Below are 22,213 nucleotides of genomic sequence, written 5' to 3' on the forward strand. Positions count from 1 at the left end.
GAATAAAAGAATGGCTACTCTATAGACAGAGCAGCCCCGGGAGCTGCTGGTTGCACATTTTTATGGTTATTTGGGGTGGATTATTCATGCCTCCCCTTTTTAGACCATATGGGGTAACTTCCTGATGTTGCCATGGCATTTGTAAACTGTCATGGTGCTGGTGGGATTGTAGCAGTGAGGACGAGCAGAAGTCACTCTCGTTGCCATTTTGGTTTTGGTGGGTTTTGGCTGGCTTTTTTACTGTGTTATAAAGTTTCAGTGCCACAAAAGAAATAGTACTCGAAAATAAATGTTTGTTTTTAATTCTCAGCAAGGCAAGGTACTTCTATAGAAGGGTGCACCGTTACAGATGGAGCAATGATGAGCGCACACTTGGACAAGGGAGGGGAAGGGGTTCTTATCCCTGACGCACGTGGCCCCTGTTGCCGTGTCGTTCTGCTATTGGCCAGGGTTAGACCGCACAGGCTAAACTAATTCTGATTGGCTAATTTAAAGAGAGTGAAGGGGTGAGCGGTTTGGCGAGAAAAATGGTTATGACAGAGCAAGTAATTGGAATGAGTCAGGGTGCATCAGGTAATCGGAATGAGTCAGGGTGGAGCAGGTAATTGGAATGAGTCAGGGTGCATCAGGTAATCGGAATGAGTCAGGGTGCATCAGGTAATCGGAATGAGTCAGGGTGGAGCAGGTAATCGGAATGAGTCGGGTGCATCAGGTAATCGGAATGAGTCAGGGTGCATCAGGTAATCGGAATGAGTCAGGGTGGAGCAGGTAATCGGAATGAGTCGGGTGCATCAGGTAATCGGAATGAGTCAGGGTGGAGTAGGTAATCGGAATTAGTCAGGGTGAAGCAGCTAATCGAAAAAGATTGCTTTATGAGGAAGTTAAGTTAAAAGTAGAAGGCAAAGAATTGAACATACTGACATATTGATTCTTTGAAAAGAAATTTAGAACTCATATCTAACAACTGCAACCTGTTTTATCAGCAAGGTCTTTATGACCTGTATTTTGTGCTGACCTCCTATCTCATCCTGTGACTGAGAATGCCTTCACCGTCTGGGAATGCAGCCCAGTAGGTTTCAGCCACATTTTACCCAGCTCCCGTTTAAGATGGAGTTGCTCTGGTTCACACGCCTCTGACAATATTGGATATTGATGTAAAATGTATTCCTTATCAAAAGTTGCAGTCAAAAAAGTTTGAGAATCCCTGTTCTATTCTGACATATCCCCTGGACATACACTTCTCTCCTAATGCCTAACGTATCAGTGTCCTATTGCTGAAACAGATTATTACAAGTTTAGCAGCTTGAAACAAGACAAGTTTATTCTCTTGCAGGAGGTCAGAAATCTAAAATCAGTTTCACTGCTCTAAAGGCAAAATGAAAGGCTGGTTCCTGGAGGCTCCAGGAGAGAATATTTTCCTTGTCTTTTCCAGTTTCTAGAGCTGCATTCCTTACATTCCCTGGCTTATGGCCCCTTTCTCCATGTTCCAAGTCAGGAGTATAGCATCTTCAAATCTCTCTCTGCTGCTCTTCATATTGTCTTCTTTTTCTCTGATCTTCTACCTCCCTCTTCTAGGGCCTCCTGTGATTACATAGAACTCCCCAGGATAACCCAAGGTAATCTCCCCATCTGAAGACCCTTCACTGAATCACTTTTGCCAAGCATCTTTTAGCATATAAAACAACACGTACAAATTCCAAGAATTAAGACACGGACATCTTCACACCTGATCTGTGCTCTACTTTTGTGAGAAGCCCATTGTTCTCTGTACTGATCCAAATCAACCCCTCAATTAAGGCTTTCATCTCACTTCCCAGAATTGGACATGTTGAGTAAGAAAGGTCCTTATGTTTCTAATCCATAAGATGAGGCTAGGCGCTAAATCATTGGTGTTCAAGCTCCTTTTCTGAAGCTCTTGAAATTTTGGTTCACACAAAATTTTACTTGGTATGACAATATGTGAATAAGATGAAAGTTGAACTGCTCTGTTCCCCCACAGTGACCTGCCCAGTTTCTCATCGCGGAGCCATCCCACCTGCATCTATAGCTGTTAGAGCCAGGGACACCTGAGAAATTTTCACATTAAACTCCTAGCTTTGCTATGCAGAAAGTGAGGGCTACAGAGGTGAAATAACTCTGTGGTACTGGCTTTGCTGTTAATCAGTGGCGTCATTGTCATATACTCTCTGAGACTCAATTTTGTTAGCTACGAAAATGAGCATTGAAAGACTTTGTAAAGAAGTGGGATGTGAGAGAGATTTTGAGAAGCATTTAAATTGGTAGGAAGGAGTAGGATATTATGATATGTAGAATGTTTAAGATAGTCCCCCAGATCCCTGCATCCTAGTGTACAAACCCTGAATAATCCCCTCCCCGTTGTGTGGGCAATATGTGGGAATATGATACGACTTTACTTCTGTGACTAGATTACATTATGTGGCAAAGGTAAAGTGATTTTTGTAGATGTAATTAAGGTTCCTACCCAGTTGACTTTGAATTAACAAAGAGGAATATTTTCGTGGGTGGATCCAGTCTAATCAGGCAAGTTTTAAAAAAGAGGGTAGGGTCCAAGCATTTGGGGCAGGGAGAGATTTGAAGCAAGAGAGACATACTTTTGCTGGCCTCGGAGAAGCAAATAGCTATGTTGTAGAGTGGCCCACACGGCAGGAAGCAGCAGCCTGAGATAGCTGAGGAGCTGAGAGAGATGCTCAGCTGACAGCCAGCAAGACAACAGAGACCTTGGTCCTACAGCGGACTTCTGCCAACAGCCAATGAGCTTAGAAGAGGACCATGAGCCTCAGGTGAGATTGTAGCCCCGGACAACATTGGTTGCAACTTGGTGAGACCTTAGACAGAGGATGGATTCCAGACCCATGGAAACTTTGAGGTTATAATGGGAATTGTTTTAAGCCTGTAAGTTTACGGTAATTTGTTATACAGCAATAAAAAAGCTAATAACTGTATTCAAGGGATTCACCAGAGCAGAATCTAAACTATGCAAGTGTGGTATATGAATATGAATATTAAGTGATTTTATCCAACAACATGGAGGAATCTCAAATGCATTTTTGCTAATTGAAATAAACCAGACCCCAAAGGCTGCATACCGTATGAGTCCTTTTAGATGACATTCTGGAGAAGACAAAACTATAGGGATGAAGAACAGTGGTTATCAAAGGTTGGGAATAAGGGAAGGAGCTGACTACAAAGGGCAGCAGGTGCAAACTAAGGTAAGTGACCTGTTCTGTATTACGACTGCATGTTCTGTATTATAATAACATACAGGCTCATTAGAAACGTGATATGCTGCTTTGACCAGCGGGCGTCACAGCTGCATATGGCGATCTGGAACATTCACGTGGCATGCATGCAAGTTCAGACTGACTGTGTTCCACTGATGGCCAAGAAGTCACCGGCATCACACACGGTTATCCATTGTTCCTTAAGATAATATGACCCAATAGGGTAAATAAACAGGAAAAATGGTGTTAGTCATTCCTAACGGTGCAGTCATGGTAATCACGACTGGTTATTCTTTTGAGATGGGAAGAGTAAAGTATGGAAGCTAAAATCTGTGAGCCAAGGTCAAGTTTATGCAATGTTTAGCCACAAGGCTTATCTTTGAATGGGCTGTAAAGCAATAGTACTTACTCTCCAACAGTAAATGCCATGTCTTTTGACCTAGCACCTGCATGCTTGCTTTTATTCACCCCAAGTAAAAAATCCCAAAGAATTCCATCTTCTGTTAAAATTAAATTTCAATTATTCTGCAAAAACCAAGCTTGTCTGCTTTGTAGATCCCTCCATTACTTTTCAGTACCACTAAATATAGTAGAACAAAGTTCTTAATGTGAAACTTCAAAGCTTATTTATGCAGTGATGATACAAGTGCTTACTATTAAGACATTTCCTTTTTACTCAATAAACTTCTGACTTATATACAAAGAATTCATTGCTCAATAAAGATCACATTACCAAATAAAAATGAAATGATTTATTGTATTCTGTGGGCTGCATCTACAAAGATGAAAGTATCCTCAATAGAGGGTTTATTAATTTATAAAGAATGTAGGCTATCCATGAGAGTTCCCTGTACATTAACAGTCCGGCAGGAATATTAAAAATCCAGGGATTCAATTTCCATTTGCAAAGCGGGGAGGATACTGCCCTACCTATCTCTGGTTTGATGATCATCAAAGTTTTCAATGCAGGAATCCCAGAGTTTGCAGGCAAATAGAAACAATTTTGTGGTAACCTTTACAATAGCCTTTTCCCCTCATTTAATCCACTTTCATCAAGTGAATGTAAAAAATAACTAACAAGCTAACTCACCATACTTATTTCAGGGCTGGTCATATATATTAGATCACCTGGCATTATGTAAGCAAGAGTACAGGAGCTGGAATGAACTGGCTTATTAAAGGAAGTAAAGATCAGGCTTTCAGGAGTGGAGGGCTGCAGAGAGGGAGGGGTGGGTGTGTTGTTTGAGAAGCAAACTAGGCCTTGAAAATTAGGCTGAGGAGTTCTGATGTTATTCCCTGAAAGCTTTTAAGCACATTGACAATTTTTTTTGATAAATGCACATTCAACCAGTGTTTGAAATATCTAGCTTCATCAATTTGGAAAAGAAATACTTAAGAAATAATTATGTGTTCCAGTTAAACATAATTGAATAAGCGTTCTTAGTACACCATTCTCCTCACAACTTACTCAAAAATCTAACAACAGTAGGACAGAAACAAAAAGATCTTCCCACTGCTGCAAACCAAAACAAAAACAAAACAAAAAACCCTCTATCTTCAATAAAATAAAGAAATGGTCTTAAGTCCAGGCCACAAACTTAAAGCATACTTGAAATATTGTGAAAGCAAAGTGAGGGAGAAAAGTGAAAATTAAACCTACCTTCTAAGATCTTTAGCTGGAAACATTTCCTTGCAAGGAATTGTTATGTTGTAGAAAGGTTTATCTAAAAAAATCTTTTAGTGTGGTCATGCCTAAGGATGTAGATGGTCCAGCGGAGAAGCAGGGAATCCCTCGAGACAGTTTAGGAACCACAGGACGCCGGGCTGTGGGGCCGAAGGAGAGCTTTGCTGATGTGCCACCCTCACCCATATCAAGCCTCCTTGTCTGGGCAGATCACATGAATCCACATTTGAAGACCTGCTCTTCGGATACCGGCACACAGAGCCTGGGTCTTAAAGCTTGGGGCACCACATTGCCTCTTCAATGCTAACATCTAAAAATTAAAAAAACACATGCTTCCAAAAGAAATAAGATATTATTGAAATAATCTGAGACAAAGACAGCTTCCCTAGTTCACTCTCTTACCCCTCCTCACACTATTTTTTGACCCCAGTTGACAATAGAAGCAATGATTTTAAATAAATAACATGGCACATATACATAGATACCACCAAAAAAAGGAGTGAGAGAGGAAAAGAGCAAAATGCGCTTGAAGACATAGGAATTAATTAAGCCCTGTAGAGTTTCAAAGAAATGTTAGATAGCATGATTTCTCTAAAAAGAGAACTCGAAGAACAGACGTGAGAATTTAAAGAACATAAGAGAGAAGAAAATAAAAAGACCTGGATAACTCAAAAAGAAATAAAAGAAAAAATAATTATACTTTAGAAGAGATGCAGGAAGGAAGGGAGGAATGGAAGAAAGAAAGATTAGGAAGAAAGAAAGAAAAAACGAGCTTAAGAAAAATCATACAATGAGACAGAAAAAAAAACAAAGGACACAAAAATTGATTCTAGATAATGTGATAGTTATGGAAGACAGATAAAGGAACTTCAACAGTCACACAATTAGTATTTCTAAAGTACAGAACTGAATAAATAGAACCCCAAACATATTTAAGAATATGATTTCTTAAATAAACTTTGTAGATGTAAATAAAATCTTGAGTCTGCAGGCTGAAAGGGCCCACGAGATGCAAGAAAAAAATACATATGTCCATATATACACAAATTCACTCCAATATAGGGTCTGCTGGAGTTGCTAAATTTCAAGATAAGAAAATTGATAGGAAAAGTGAGTTATGTAGAAAAGGGGAAAATCAAGTTCTCTTTATACTTCTCCATAGTAGTATTATCTACAAAATATGTGGTAATGGATTAGAATTGGAGACATCTGTGGGAACTCATGTTTAGCTGAGTATAGATACAGCTGGATATATATAGAAATATTTATACATATGCTTATTGTGATACTATGGTTATGTATAATCATAATATATATTATATATATTATGTATGTGTATATATATAATCATCATACATATATGAACTAGGCTTTTGTCCAAAGTTCCTGGCTCATAACTTCCATAGCCCTTGTTACACTTGTTACAGTCTTTTGTTATAATCTTGGGGCACTTCAGGCCTCAGGAAACTGAATCTCTCTCTCTCTCTCTCCTTTTCCTGTCCTCCTCTTGCCTGCTGAAGGCAGGACTCTAATCTGATTGTGGATCAAAAGGCCCTGCTTCCAGAGAGGCTCCTGCCCCATACTCTGGAGGAAGGAATGCTGCACAGAGAGGCCAAGAAGAATCTGAACAGGTCTGGCCTCCCTGGCTTTCCTCGTCAGTGTATGAACTCACATATGAGATCACACCCTTTTTGTCCAATCACCTTTCTACATGGCTGTCAATTTTGCCTATAATGAAGGTTCCATTAAAAATCCCAAAGGATAGGGTTTGGGGAGCTTCCAGAGAGCTGAACACCTAGAGGCCAATAGATAGGTGAAGAACTCATCCATGTGCTGGGAGGGTGGTGCACCCCAACTCCACAGGGACAAAACCTCCTGCATTCAGGGCCCTTCCAGACCTCGCCTTTTGTATCTCTTCGTCTAGCTGTTTATTTATATCCTTTAAAATATCCTTTGTAATAAACTGGCAAACATACGTGTTTTCCTGAGTTCTGTGAGCCAGCCTAGCAAATTAGTCAAAACCAGAAGGGGTCGTGGGAACCCCAACTTGAAGCCAGTTGGTCAGATGTTCTAGGAGCCTCAGACCTGCACCTCAAAGGGAAGGATTAGGGTGGTGTTGGGACTGAGCCCTCAACCTGTGGGATCTGATGCTATCTCTGTATAGACAGTGTCAGAACTGAATTGGAGGATACCCAGCTGGGGTCCACTCCTTGGTTTGTGAGGGAAACCCGCACACATTTGGTCACAGACATCTTCTCTGTTGATGATTGTTGTGGTGATGTGAGAACAGAGGAAGAACATGGTTTGAGAATTTTCCCTATACACATACATACACTGGTTAGTATACACACATGTTTCTTTGCTCTGCCAGCTGAGAGGGTCTAGAAGAAGCAAAACAAAAAGAAGTGCTACCCTATAGGGCAATGAGGACACCCAGCACACAGATCTTGTATTCCAAATGCCATTCTATAGTAAAGGGAAACAGGGCTCTCTGGAGAAATAGCTGATACTAGAGCTGGGGCAGGGCTGAGCCTGCAGCGTCCCATGGTGCCAGAAACTAAGGAGATGCTCAAATAACAAAACAACGGATGTATGTCACCTAGACTCAGAAGCCAACCGAAAGAGCTCCCCATGGCCAAAGCTGAAACAATTTGAACAACAAAATAATAACAGTATTGGATTATAACCAAAATAATAAAATACATATCCTTGTGTCCATACTGACACAAATAAATATATTGAGTAAATAAATAAATAAATACATAAATAAGAATAGGCAAATCTGTACGAAAGAATTCCGAGTAATGTATGTATGCACTGTCCCCCTCAAGTAGGTAAAGCATAACATCCTGTCCCTTAAGTCCAGGCTGCACACAGTGACTTCCATCCAATAAGTAGAGTACAGAAGGGGGGACAAAGAGTGGAGAAACCTGACAAACACTGCCTCAGCCCTGGAATCAAGCCCAGCATTGGTGATAAGTTGTGTTCATGGCATGCACCCTTGATATGATAAGATGAGAATGATGCTTTACCTCTGTTCTCTTCCTCCCACGAATCCGTAACTCCAAATATAATCAGGAGAATAACATAGACAAATTGAGGGCCAGTCTCCAAAGTACCCTGATTTGTACTCTTCAAAACTGTCAAGGTCATCAAACACAAGGAAAGTCTGAGAAACTGTCACAGTCCAGCGAAGTCCAAGGAGACACAATGACTAATATGATGTGGTATCCTGGATAGAATCCTGGACCAGAAAAAGAAAAGCAGGTGAAAAGAAATTCAAATAAAGTGTGGACTTTAGTTAATTATAGTATATCAATATTTATTCAGTAGTTTTAACTGACTAATGTATTTAATATACTAATGTGAGACATTAACAATAGGAGAAACTCTGAGGGTTCCCTTATGCCCTAGGTATTGTCTCTGCGACTGTTCTGTAAATGTAAAACTATTTAAAAATTAGAAAATATTTAAAAACAAAATTTTTCAACCCAGAGCACATATATGGCATGAGTTTCTTTCCTTCCTTCTTTTTTCTATCCATCCATACCTCCATCTCTCCTTCCATCCATTTTTCTCTCTGTATAAACATGGAGAAATGTCTGTAACACTGTCCACCACAGTTAAGGGCCACTGCACCTAAATAGTGGATTTTGTAGGCATTTTCTGAACTGTTTGACTTATTTTTTAAAATCATGCTATTTCTATTAAAGCATGAAAGTCACTGTGCTTTTTAAATGAAGAAGTTGGAGAGAGAGATGTTAATTATCAAGAATTTTTTGTCCTGACAACATGCTAGTTGTAATAGGAGTCAACATACCGTTTCATTTTATAAAGGTATGCACGATATTTGGTCTAAGAGAAGGTTTGCTGAATGAACATAATCCATCAGTACATTTGATTGCAGTTAATTACATAATCAAAACCAAAAAACAATCAGAGAGGGCTGATTTAAAAAAAAAACAACAACAAAAAACAAAAACAAGAAAGCATGTGCTTGATTTTTTTTCCTGCGGGAACACATACACTCAGTGCCTTAATTGTGTGATTTTGCCATTAAGATACATCATATCTTTTACAGTCAGCCCCCACAGGAGGGAGAAATGCTCAATTGATCCTATTTCTATCCAGGAGAGCTCAGTTAGTTTCTAGTTAAGAATTAAACATATCTAAAAGCAAACAATACGCTACTGACTTCACAGTAGAGCTCTGCCTAATGTCAGAGGTGGTTCTGACTTGATACAAATAATTGTTGTTTCAGGATAATATAATTGCAATAAGGAGTTTGTTATGAATAAATGGAAAGAACACAAATCTTGAGAAGAGTCACTGCCTTTTCTCCCTATCCCTTTGTGGAAAACCAGAATATCTTACCCTAAAATATGAAGGATTGAGCTGAAGGCAATGAAGAAGCAGATTCAGGAAAGCTCTTTGCTCATCCTCTATTTGCCTAAAAGCAGGATATAGACTCACAAAGAGAAAAGGTATCCTGCCTGCTTCTCTACCCGAGAGAATAAAGGTTAAGCACTGAAGACAGTTTTAGAACCTTATGAACCTGAATATGGTCGAGCTTTACTAACTGGCCTTTATCTGCCATTCATTTGCCCTCCAGGCATTGCCACTCCTGGAGGCTTAAAATCCTTTCGCTTTGTCTTGTCACTACTTAAAAATGTACTATTCTTTGTTGATGATGCTATTTAGCTGGAATTCAAAGCCACCTTTTTGAAAACTACTCGTTCCCTGGGTGTCTCCCATGTATATATGAAATATATATATAAATAAACATCTGCTTGTTTTTCTCTTGTTAATCTGCCTTTTGTTACAGGGAGCTGTTCTAACTCAGAACCTATGAGGGTTGAAGAAAAATTTATTTTTCTTCTCCTGTACCTCAAAGCAGCAAAGGTGGCCAGATCTCTCACCTTTCAAAATTTTATGTTAATTGGAGTTAGATTTTTAAACTGCGGAATTTTAGTGCTGGTAGAAATAATCAAGATCAATCCAAGAGTCTAAGCCCTTCATGTTGCAGATGAGGAACAAAGGATTTTCATACTCACTTTTTGTTTCTGTTTTTTGAGACATTCTCCCTCTGTCGCCCAGGCCGGAGTACAGTGGAGCAATCGCGGCTTACTGCAACTTCTGCCTCCCGGGTTCAAGGGATTCTTTTGCCTCAGCCACCTCAATAGCTGGGATTACAGTCGTGCACCACCACACCTGGCTAATTTTTGTATTTTTAGTAGAGACGTGGTTTCACCATGTTGGCCAGGCTGGTCTCAAACTCCTGGCCTCAAGAGATTCATCCACCGCAGACTCCCAGAATGCTAGGATTACAGGTGTGAGCCACTGCACACATCCTTCAGCTCAGTTTCAAGGAAAACTGATAAACCTAATTCTGCTGGCAGAATAGATAAATTGAGGTAGATATTCATTTTACAAAATGATCCAATGCAGTATTCTTTTAAACATGCCCCCCATATGTTTTAAAAGTATTATTCAATTTATAAAAATGGAATTCACACACAACTTTCAGGAATTCACCTACATTTAGCAAATACACATTTCTGTCATGTCTCCTGTGTACAAAGCTCTGTGTTAGGCACCACAGGGATTGCAGAACTCCAGCTCCACTATGAAGTAATATATGACCTTGAAGAAAACTTTATTCGTCCTATAAACTGACAATGCTCTCAAAACAAGGTGTAATGGTGTTCACAAATCATCAGAGTCCAGGGACAAGCAACAAAACCATTGTATGAGTCTCACTGCCGTTTCCTGGTGGCTTCATCCTCCTCCACATCTCCCTCCCTGTCAATGCTTTCCTTGTGCACCAGGCCAAAAGCTTGCAAACATCTGAGTAAGAGGTCACATATGCAAATTTCCAAGAAAAAAAAAACCAACCAACCCAAATAGAAATGAACTAGAAAGGACACAAATATTAAATAAATCCTTTACTCTTCAACTGGCCTTCATTTTGGATTTCTATTGCATGGTGGGCATGTGTCTTAACATTTTAATTAACTCAGATGACTGGCTTGTAATTTTCAGGAAATCATACATTCTGGGATTCAATGTTATTCTGCTGTTGGTCTTCCTGAAAGGAGTGTTTTAAGATTTTACCAGCAGGGGCAATGTGAAAGCCAATGTAAGTATCAGGGCACTCTCTTGAAGGTTTCACCTTATTAGAAGTTATTTGCCTGTAGATAATTATAGACTGTCAAAGTTCTATGATTATAAATTTATAAAACCAATAGATCCAATCAAATTTGATAAAATGAATTATCTATGATTATACATTTATAAAACCAATAGATCAAATCTAGGACTAGGGATAAAGATGAAAAGGAAACACAATTTAATTCTTAATTTACAGAAGCAAAGCAGCTGTGTGTAAGTCAAGGTGTGATTATTCATAAAGGATCAATAATTGGGGTAGAAATGATAAAGGTAAAGTGTTACTCATCACACCATTGTTAACACTAAGGCACTTTTTTTTTCTTTTTGAGAGGGAATCTCAATCTGTCGCCCAGGCTGGAGTGGAGTGGCGTGATCTCTGCTCGCTGCAACCTCTACCTTTCTGGTTCAAGCAATTCTCCTGCCTCAGCCTCCCGAGTAGCTGGGACTATAGGTGCCCGCCACCATACCTGGCAAATTTTTTGTATTTTTAGTAGAGACAGGGTTTCACCGTATTAGCCAGGATGGTCTCAATCTCCTGACCTCATGATCCACCCGCCTCGACCTCCCAAAGTGCTGGGATTACAGGCGTGAGCCACTGCACCCGGCCCAACCACTTAGGCACTTCTATGGTAGTGGAAAGATACAGGCAGATCCTATAGGAGTTTCATGAGATGAAATTCAAGTGTATATAACACATCTAGAGCCATTTCTAAATAATAGTAGAATGATCAGAATTTATCTGATCATTCTTGATTCTCTTCCCTGCCTCCCAAAGCTACTGTCTTCCAGGCTCACAGAATCTGTGGTGGCAGCATTTTTCTTTTTGAGGTGTGTCCAAGGTCAAGGTTTGAAGTAGTTAGGAAGAAAATCTGACAAGAAGAAAAACAAAACCCAACAATGAAAACAACGTACAGAATAGGGAGGAAAGTCAAGGAGAATTTACATTTCTAAAGATGCTATGCTTCTGGCCAGGGGAAATAATACATTTTGCCAGTTGGCTTCACGGTGTCCTAGTCTGGGCCCAGACACAGATGGAACAGATGTTGGAGCTTCTTCCTGGAACTGTATGGCCAGACTTTTATCCCTTAGGATTCTCTAACTTAATCCTTGAAGAGATTGGAACTTCCTAGTCTCTGAATTCATGCATGTTCTTATCCAGAGGTAACAATGCTGAGGCTGTGCTCTGCTCCTATGGGACTAACAAGTGCACCATGTTCTTGGCAGTCCCTCTTTCTTTTTTCTTTTTCTTTTTTTTTTTTTAGACGGAGTCTCACTCTGTCGCCCAAGCTGGAGTACAGTGGCGCGATCTTGGCTCACTGCAACTTCCGCCTCCTGGGTTTGAGCAATTCTCCTGCCTCAGCCTCCTGAGTAGCTGGGATTACAGGCGCCCACCACCACGCCCAGCTAATTTTTGTATTTTTAGTAGAGACGGGGTTTCACCATGTTGGTCAGGCTGGTCTCGAACCCTGACCTCGTGATCCACCCGCTTCGGCCTCCCAAAGTGCTGGGATTACAGGCGTGAGCCACTGCGCCCGGCCAGCAGTCCCTCTTTCTTAATGCATTCCGTAGACACTGCCGCTCCTAGGAAGTTGCTTATGTTTCAGCTTCACCCTTTCCCTCCCTCTTCCTGTCAGTAGGATGTGCCTTTCTCACCACACTGGGAATTCCCCTTGAATTTTGTTAGAAAGAGTCAGTGCACAGCCAACATTTGTGGGCCTGGCCATATCCACATGTCCTTAGCAAACCAGAAATCTCCATAAGCTTGAGGGGAAGTTAATGAAACATGAACTGACCACACTAACATTTCACAACCAGGAAAGTCTTACAGAAATGAAATGGAAAATGAATTAAAATATAAAGATCGAGGCTTAAAAAAATGTGAGAGGAGCACTGATATCCCATGTGGAAAACATAGGGGACTGTTCTAGTTATTTTAGGAAGAGTCAGCTCACAGCTGAGTGTTCTGAGCAACTTGCACACTGGGGCAGTGGGAGGAAGGGCAGAAGGAGAAGATGTGATCTGTCGGCCCAAGCGTTTCATGGACATTCCTCTCGTAGCAGAGCTCATGAGCTGCTAGGAATCTTTACTTCAAGTTGAGTCATCTGAGCTCATACTTAAAATAATAATGATAATAATAATAGCAACCTATATGAATCATATTGTACTTAAGTTTCAATTGCTTTTTTTTTGTTTTTATTATGCTTTAAGTCTAGGGTACATGTGCACAAGGTGCAGGTTTGTTACATATGTATACTTGTGCCATGTTGGTTTGCTGCACCCATTAATTTGTCATTTACGTTAGGTATTTCTCCTAATGCTATCCCTCCCCCATCCCCCCACCCCACGACAGGCCCCAGTGTGTGATGTTCCCTGCCCTGTGTCCACGTGTTCTCTTTGTTCAGTTTCCACCTATGAGTGAGAACATGCAGTGTTTGGTTTTCTGTCCTTGCGACAGTTTGCTCAGAATTAAGGTTTCCAGCTTCATCCATGTCCCTACAAAGGACATGAACTCATCCTTTTTTATGGCTGCATAGTATTCCATGGTGGATATATGCCACATTTTCATAATCCAGTCTATCACTGACGGACATTTGGGTTGGTTCCAAGTCTTTGCTATTGTGAATAGTGCCGCAATAAACATACCTGTGCATGTGTCTTTATAGTAGCATGATTTATAATCCTTTGGGTACATACCCAGTAATGGGATGGCTGGGTCAAATGGTATTTCTAGTTCTAGATCCTTGAGGAATCACCACACTATCTTCCATAATGGTTGAACTAGTTTACAGTCCCACCAACAGTGTAAAATTGTTCCTATTTCTCCACATCCTCTCCAGCATCTGTTGTTTCCTGACTTTTTAATGATTGCTATTCTAACTGGCCTGAGATGGTATCTCATTGTGGTTTTGATTTGCATTTCTCTGATGACCAGTGATGATGAGCATTTTTTCACGTGTCTGTTGGCTGCATAAAGGTCTTCTTTTGAAAAGTGTCTGTTCATATCCTTTGCCCACTTTTTGATAGGGTTGTTTGATTTTTTCTTGTAAATTTGTTTAAGTTCTTTGTAGATTCTGGATATTAGCCCGTTGTCAGATGGGTAGATTGCAAAATTTTTCTTCCATTCTGTACGTTGCCTGTTCACTCTGATGGTAGTTTCTTTTGCTGTGCAGAAGCTCTTTAGTTTAATTAGATACCATTTGCCAATTTTGGCTTTTGTTGCCATTACTTTTGGTGTTTTAGTCATGAAGTCCTCGCCCATGCCTATGTCCTGAATGGTATTGCCTAGGTTTTCTTCTAGGGCTTTTATGGTTTTAGGTCTGACATTTAATTCTTTAATCCATCTTGACTTAATTTTTGATAAGGTGTAAGGAACGGATGCAATTTTAGCTTTCTACATATGGCTAGCCACCTTTCCCAGCATCATTTATTAAATAGGGAATCCTTTCCCCATTTCTGGTTTTTCTCAGGTTTGTCAAAGATCAGATGTTTGTAGATGTGTAGTGTTATTTCTGAGGCCTCTGTTCTGTTCCTTTGGTCTATATATCTGTATGGTATCAGTACCATGCTGTTTTGGTTACTGCAGCCTTGTAGTATAGTTTGAAGTCAGGTAGCATGATGTCTCCAGCTTTGTTCTTTTGGCTTAGGATTGTCTTGGCAATGCAGGCTCTTTTTTGGTTCCATATGAACTTTAAAGTAGTTTTTTCCAATTCTGTGAAGAAAGTCATTGGTAGCTTGATGGGGATGGCATTGAATCTATAAATTACATTGGACAGTATGACCATTTTCACGATATTGATTCTTCCTATCCATGAGCATGGAATGTTTTTCCATTTGTTTGTGTCCTCTTTTATTTCATTGAGTAGTGGTTTATAGTTCTCCTTGAAGAGGTCCTTCACATCCCTCATAAGTTGGATTCCTAGGTATTTTATTCTCTTTGTAGCAATTGTGAATAGGTGTTCACTCATGATTTGGATCTCTGTTTGTCTGTTATTGGTGTATAGGAATGCTTGTGATTTTTGCACATTGATTTTGCATCCTGAGACTTTGCTGAAGTTGCTTATCAGCTTAAGGAGATTTTGGGCTGAGATGATGGGGTTTTCTAGATATACAATCATGTCGTCTGCAAACAGGGACCATTTGACTTCCTCTTTTCCTAATTGAATACCCTTTATTTCTTTCTCCTGCCTGATTGCCCTGGCCAGAACTTCCAACGCTATGTTGAATAGGAGTGGTGAGGGAGGGCATCCCTGTCTTGTACCAGTTTTGAAAGGGAATGCTTCCAGTTTTTGCCCATTCAGTATGATATTGGCTGTAGGTTTGTCATAAATAGCTCTTATTATTTTGAGATACATTCCATCAATACCTAGTATATTTAGAGTTTTTAGCATGAAACGCTGTTGAATTTTGTCAAAGGCCTTTTGCATATATTGAGATAATCATGTGGTTTTTGTCTTTGGTTCTTTTTATGTGATGGATTACGTTTCTTGATTTGTGTATGTTGAACCAGCCTTGCATCCCAGCGATGAAGCCACCTTGATCGTGATGGATAAGCTTTTTGATGTGCTGCTGGATTCAGTTTGCCAGTATTTTATTGAGGATTTTTGTATCAATGTTCATCAGGGATATTGGTCTAAAATTCTCTTTTTTTTGTTGTGTCTCTGTCAGGCTTTGGTATGAGGATGGTGCTGGCTTCATATGTTTGTTGCAGAAGATTCAGAGGATGAGAAAAGATTTTAAGAAGAAAGTGAAACACAGGCTTAATTTCTATAATCCAGCGATAAGCAGATATTTTATATGCATTGAATCTTTCCATTTTAACATATTTAAATGCTGCTTTTTAAAATAACATGTTATGGATATATACCATGGGAATAAATAGAGCTTATCATTATAATTTTAGTGGCTATATATATTCTACTATATGGCTGCATGACCAGTTACTTAATCTTCCATTAATGGGTATGTGAGTTATTTTCAGTGTTTTGATATTAAAACGATGATACGTGGTGTGCATGAACCTCCTCTCCAGGGCCCTGCCATTAATGCCTCTCTGCTTCGACACCCCACATTCACAAGTGTTTCCACTACAATTTACACATTCCAGAGTAGGAAATTGGATTGCATCAGCTTGGGTTGAGTGTCAACACTGGATCAATTGGGTTTGATGAAAGGGTCCCACTGTGTATCAAAGCTATTCCCACAGTGAAAGGATTCCATGTGACTGGGAAGCCCATCCATGAGGTATCTGCTCAGCTGGCTGTAGCACTTGAGGTCAATTATTAATGTCTCAATCTCCAGCACTTAACACAGTGCCTGGCACAGGATAGATGCTCCATAAATGCTTACTTGCTGGATGGATGGATAAATGTTAGTGGCAAGCTCAGGCTTGTTGCCTAACTTGTAAAGGTGCTCATGTCTGCAATTCTGACTTCCTTTTCAAGAGATGAGATTAAAAGACTTGAATAGGACGAGGAATAAAGCGGCATACCTCCCTCCTTGGTTTGGACTAACCCATCAATGTGGTAGACACAGGTATGAAGCATTGAGATCCCTCTTCAAGGAAGGATTTGCTGACAAGCGGTGGGTAGTGCAATCAGAAACAGTCTACAGCTGTTAGCTTCTTCTGGTTTTGCCTCAGCTGCAGAGACTCACTTTGCCCAAAGTCATGCCCATCCTGGGCACTGTGCATCTGGTGACTGAACAAGGCCTGGCCATTTGTTTCAGGATTATAAATCCCTGGATATTTGTTTTGGGACAACTCTGAAGGACGATACCCACTCTAGAGCTCCCTGCTGGGTTGACCTACATTGCTGTCAACTTCTCCCTCTACCTAATCCTGCTTTAACCCCCTCCTGTCATAGGTATTGATCCCTAATAAACATCTTGCAACCCAAACTCCATCTCGGCATCTGTTTCTGGGGAACCAACCCTACAACATTTAGCAGAATGTACAACTTCTGCACCTAACCCTGGCCCTCACTAGCCTCAAGGAGCCTATTCCAGAATCACTTTAGAAAGAGTAGTGTTAGTGATGGCAGTAAATTTCTTTTTTCTTTTTTTTTTTTTGAGAGGGAGTCTGGCTCTGTCGCCCAGGCTGGAGTGCAGTGGCGCGATCTCAGCTCACTGCAAGCTCTGCCTCCCGGGTTCATGCCATTCTCTTGCCTCAGCCTCCAAAGTAGCTGGGACTACAGGCACCCGCCACCACGCCTGGCTAATTTTTTGTATTTTTTGGTAGAGACGGGGTTTCATCATGTTAGCCAGGATGGTCTCCATCTCCTGACCTCGTGTTCCACCCACCTTGGCCTCCCAAAGTGCTGGGATTACAGGCGTGAGCCACCACGTCTGGCCTGATGACAGTAAATTTCTAATTCATGTTGACAACATCACTGGGAAGATATCTAGGGCCAGAGAACCCCTGGACAGAAAACACTGGAATTTCTGCTAGTAAGTGGGCAAAGTGGTATCTTTGGGGCATTACCATACATGTGACCTCATTCATGTACAAAACCTGGATATATTCAAAGGTCAGTACATATAGATAGCTTTAAGGTCAACATTTGGTGGTAGCAGAATTCCTGAGCCTTCAGACTTCCACTCTGGGTTACTTGCCACTGCTCTTGGCTTCCATGTTTGTTAGGCCAGATAGAAAGCACAGAGCCTCATTGTCCTTGTTTCCGGCCCACTCTCTGCTCTTTCAGGGTGGCCCCACCTGGCATTACAGTAGCAGTAGGGAGTTTTCGTGGTACAGGCTGAGGTGACAGGCAGTGATGGGATAATTTTCTTGCTGATCTCTAATTCTGTTTGTTTGCTCACAACATTGGACAATGTGAGGTAGCGTCATAGGGGTATACCCTGTGCAGCATTGCAGCCCAACTTCTTGCATCAATGACGCATACAGAATATGTGGCACATGCTTATGTACCCTTGCATCCACACATTCCTGCATACCATCCTCAGGGGGTTTATTTTTCCTTCCATTAAGTTGTACCTGAAATCTCTTTGCCAGGCTTCTCTTCCAGTAAAAAGAACATATCTTTCTTTAAAGGAAAATGGAAAAGGTGATTGAGAATTGAACATCTGTTGGAACCATATTTCTCAATTTCCATGTTACCTGATCCAGAGATAGCGTAAATGATGCAGAGACACTGACAGGAAGCTGTTTGCTCCATGTCATTACAGCTCAAGCCTGAGGTGGTGTGTATTGTGTGGTGGACTTCTAGTACTGCAGTCCTTCCATGACCTCCGTCGATTGTTGACTCATTTTGTGGAGTTGGGAACTGTTGAGACATACCAGACCTAATTCAATGAATTAGCAGGAAATGACACCAAGGAGGCCTAAAGAAAGTCAAAGTGCAGGCACAGATAGGTAGGTGCTTATGGCAGAACCAGCCAGGGATCACCAATTGTCCATGAACTTGTCTACATTTCCCAGTCTCCTTTGCAGTTAAGATGAGACATGTGACTAGTTCTGGCCCATAGACTATGAGTAGAAGTCATGTATGGAACCTCTGGGCTGAGGAACTTAAGAGTTGTGGGCTTCCTCCACAATCTCTCTTCTCCTGTTCCAATGTACTTGAGGACCACGGGTTCAAAGTGATGAAGCAACAAAATGGATAAACACCATTCAAGCTGCATTAAATATCTTTTCTCTTCCTGCCTTCCTTGGTTCCTAGAGCCTCCTTGAGCTTTCTCTTCTTCGTGCACCCCAACTCCCTCTTCCTGACATTACATCTTTCCTTGGTAAAGAGGCCAGGAGTAGCACTTTACAGAACAATATATGTGAGTAATGTAAGACTCAGAGGCATACCGCCCCATGCGGAATTTGTCTATGCCACAATAATTTCATGTTTGCCTATGTTGCCTGTGTCTCTGTGAGGCTCATGATGTCACAGCAGAACCCCATCATGCATGTTTTTATTATTACTTCCACAACTAATGCTTTAACATGATTCTTTTAACTAGGACTCATCTAATTTTAACTTTTCTCCAGGAGAATGCCCACTTGGTTGGATTTCATACATACTTAGTCTTTATTCTTTATTATCTGCAATTGACGATAGGATATATTTACATGTCAATGATTTTAAGAACAATTTATTTACTCTTGTTTTTTTCAAGCTAATAAAATTTTATTTCCATTTGATGATGTTTATTGTAACTGAAAAAATACTCAGCCTTTTCTAAATCAGGATAAAAATAAACACAGTAAATTATTGCATTATATAGGTATCAGCAAAAGAGTTACTGTTTAATCCACTGACTATGAAAAATCAGCTTTTCATACTCTTTTATCTATATTCTGGATTGAAATTCTGTCACAGGCTACCAAAAGTAGAGACCTTTATATATGACATCTGAACAAATAAGAGCCTCAGTGCCCAGCTGCAGATTTTCAGTGTTTTATAAAATATGGATCTAAGTCCTAGCTCTGTTTCCAACATGAATTCCCTCATGGAGCCTGGTGTGTTCTTCTGGCTGCTACTGCCCCTGCTGACTCCACAACAAGAACATCAGGACTCCAAGGACACCGTGCCTCCTGGATTCGACAAAGGACCCTGCAGAGCCTGGCTTCCCATGGTATCCATCACTCATTGTCCTCTTCTCTCATTCCACCCCACCCCCTTTTCCAGCTGTCATGTATGAATACTTGCCAGCTCCTTGTTATTGCTTTTTGGAGTCTTTTCAGTTTAAGGATTGGGCAAGTTTGCAATTTAAACCTTATGGGTTTGAATTTTCAAGTTGTGAACTTTGGTGATTACCCTTGTCCAAATGCAGCTTCCTGCCCTCATGGAAAAAAAAAGTCTCCAGAGACATTTGGACATCTATTGCAAAAGATATTTGGACACCTATTGCAAAAGAACATATTGCTGATGATCTAAGTATAAAGGAACCAGAAGTATATGGATTATATTTCCTCTTAAATGAGCATGATTTTCCAAATGAAGGAAGTGAGTGAATTCTTTGGCAATATTGAGTTTGGAGATGGTCAGTATTCAAGTATTGGAAAAGTGAGACAGAAAACCAGGCCTACTTTTAGGATTCTTCCTCCTTGAGTGGCAGGGAGCTACTATATTTGGTTCTGTTGTGGCCACTCCCCAGCTGTGAGAACTGTTGCACAGCCATCTCCTAGCATGGATTGGAGACTGTCACCATTCGAGGGAATTATTAAGTGATGGCTCATCACTCAAATGCATTTAACACTTGTAAATAAGTGGTTCATAAATGTAGGATATAACACTAATGGGAGTATTAAGCAGTTGAAGCCACTGTAACAGATCAGCTACCAGGCTAGTCTTTATATTTTTTTAAATAGATTTTATTTTTTGGAACAATTTTAGGTTCATAGCAAAACTGAGTGGAAGATATGGCGATTTCTCATATGCCCCCTACCTGCATACATTTGTAGCTTCTATCATTATGAACCTAACACTGACACATCACGATCATCCAAAGTTCATAGTTTATATCAGGGTTCACACTTCGTATGGTCTGTTCCATGGGTTTCGACAAATGTATGATGCTGTGTGTCCACCAACATAGTATCATACAAAGTTGTTTCACTGCCCTAAAAATTTTCTGTGCTCCACCTATTCATCTGTCCCTCCCCACATCCCCTAGAAACCACTGATCTTTTTACTGTCCTCATGGTTTTGCCCTTTCCAGGATGTCATCAAATTGGAATGACAGTATGTAGCCTTTTCAGATTTAGTCACGTCTTTGTAAACAGAAAGATCTGGTTTCAAATCCTGGCTAAGTGACCTTGGACAAGTTCTTTTGCTTTTCTGGGACTGTTTCCTCATCTCTGAGAATTAAGTAAGACAATGTTTATCAAGTGCCAGGTTCAGACCTTGAAACATTCATTACTGTGCGGATTTACTTGATTCCTCAATAGAGAGAGAGGTGATTTTTTTGGTCGAGGAGCACAACTATAGTAGGAAAAGTCATTATAGCACTCCTTATGTCAGACCCAATATGACATAGATGTGTGTTTCCAAAGTTTACACAATATGTGGAGATTGGTCAGTGACCTGATTTAACAAGCATCTTCAGATCACCAAGTGGGGCTTCTCGCCTTTCTCTTTAGGCACCATTAGTTATTGACTCCCTTGGAATTTTGTCACAAACAAGGATAACCAGGTACAAGATGGCCAGAAATGCCACAGACACACAGGATGAAGTCATCCAATATATGTGATATTGTTCCACAAATATAAATGTCTTAGAATTAACAAGAACAATTATACAGATCGTGCAAAGTCACAAAAAAGCAAGCTAAATGTCTGTGCAGAGTTGTAGGGCGATGCTGATGGGGCTGGGTAGGCATGAGCTGATGGTATAACTATCTTTGTATTTCAAACATTTGGTAAAATAGTAAAAGTGAAAATCTACATTTGAAATTACTGCAAGAATTATTGAGCAGAACTTATGTGCAACACAGGGAGTTAACTCGATGGGAATGCAGATATTGAGGTGAGCCAGCCGGGACCTGCATTCAACAGAGAGAAGCCAAGAAAGTCCTGCAGCAACAAAAACATCATATTATAAATAAACTGCCATTTAGCCCTCTGAGGAAAGTGGAAACTTTCCTTCTACTTCTAAATTTCTGTGGAGTTGTAGCAGCCTCTGAAATCTGGTCCCTGATGTATTCTGTCATTCTAAAACAAGCCCAGGTCCCCAAGAAGAAGGGACCCCATCTGGCCTTCTGTGGGAAGAGCAGTCTCACATCACTGTCTTCTGGTCACTTCACTAAACATGTGTCTCCTTCACTGTCACTAAAGAGACAACACGTTTAAAGCTGCCTTCTCCCACTGGCCCAAATAGGTTGCCTTGGAAATATCTTGGACTCATTCCTTTACTTCATTTCCCATTGCACCAAACTGCCACACCTTGTTAACTTTTTTTTTTTGAGACAGAGTCTTGCTCCCATCCATGTTGGAATGCAGTGGTGTGATTACAGCTCACTGTAATCACAGTGATCACAGCTCAAGAGATCCTCCCACCTCAGCCTCCCAAGAAGCTGAGATTACAGGCACATGCCACCATGCCCGGCTGATTTTTAAATGTTTTGCAGAGACAGCGTCTCATTATGTTGCCCATGCTGGTCTCAAACTCCTGG

At 40.6% G+C, this 22,213-nt stretch overlaps 1 long non-coding RNA gene across 1 annotated transcript; it reads left to right on the forward strand.

Moving 5' to 3' along the window:
- The first annotated feature begins 18 nt into the window (after window positions 1–18).
- Window positions 19–17,155, forward strand: LOC129059503 (uncharacterized). The gene is made up of 3 exons (XR_008525448.2): window positions 19–2,801; window positions 10,969–11,065; window positions 15,763–17,155. It is a non-coding gene; the product is annotated as an uncharacterized LOC129059503 (long non-coding RNA).
- The last annotated feature ends 5,058 nt before the right edge of the window (window positions 17,156–22,213 follow it).

Source organism: Pongo abelii, chromosome 4, assembly GCF_028885655.2.
Source record: "Pongo abelii isolate AG06213 chromosome 4, NHGRI_mPonAbe1-v2.0_pri, whole genome shotgun sequence".
Classification (NCBI taxonomy): domain Eukaryota; kingdom Metazoa; phylum Chordata; class Mammalia; order Primates; family Hominidae; genus Pongo; species Pongo abelii.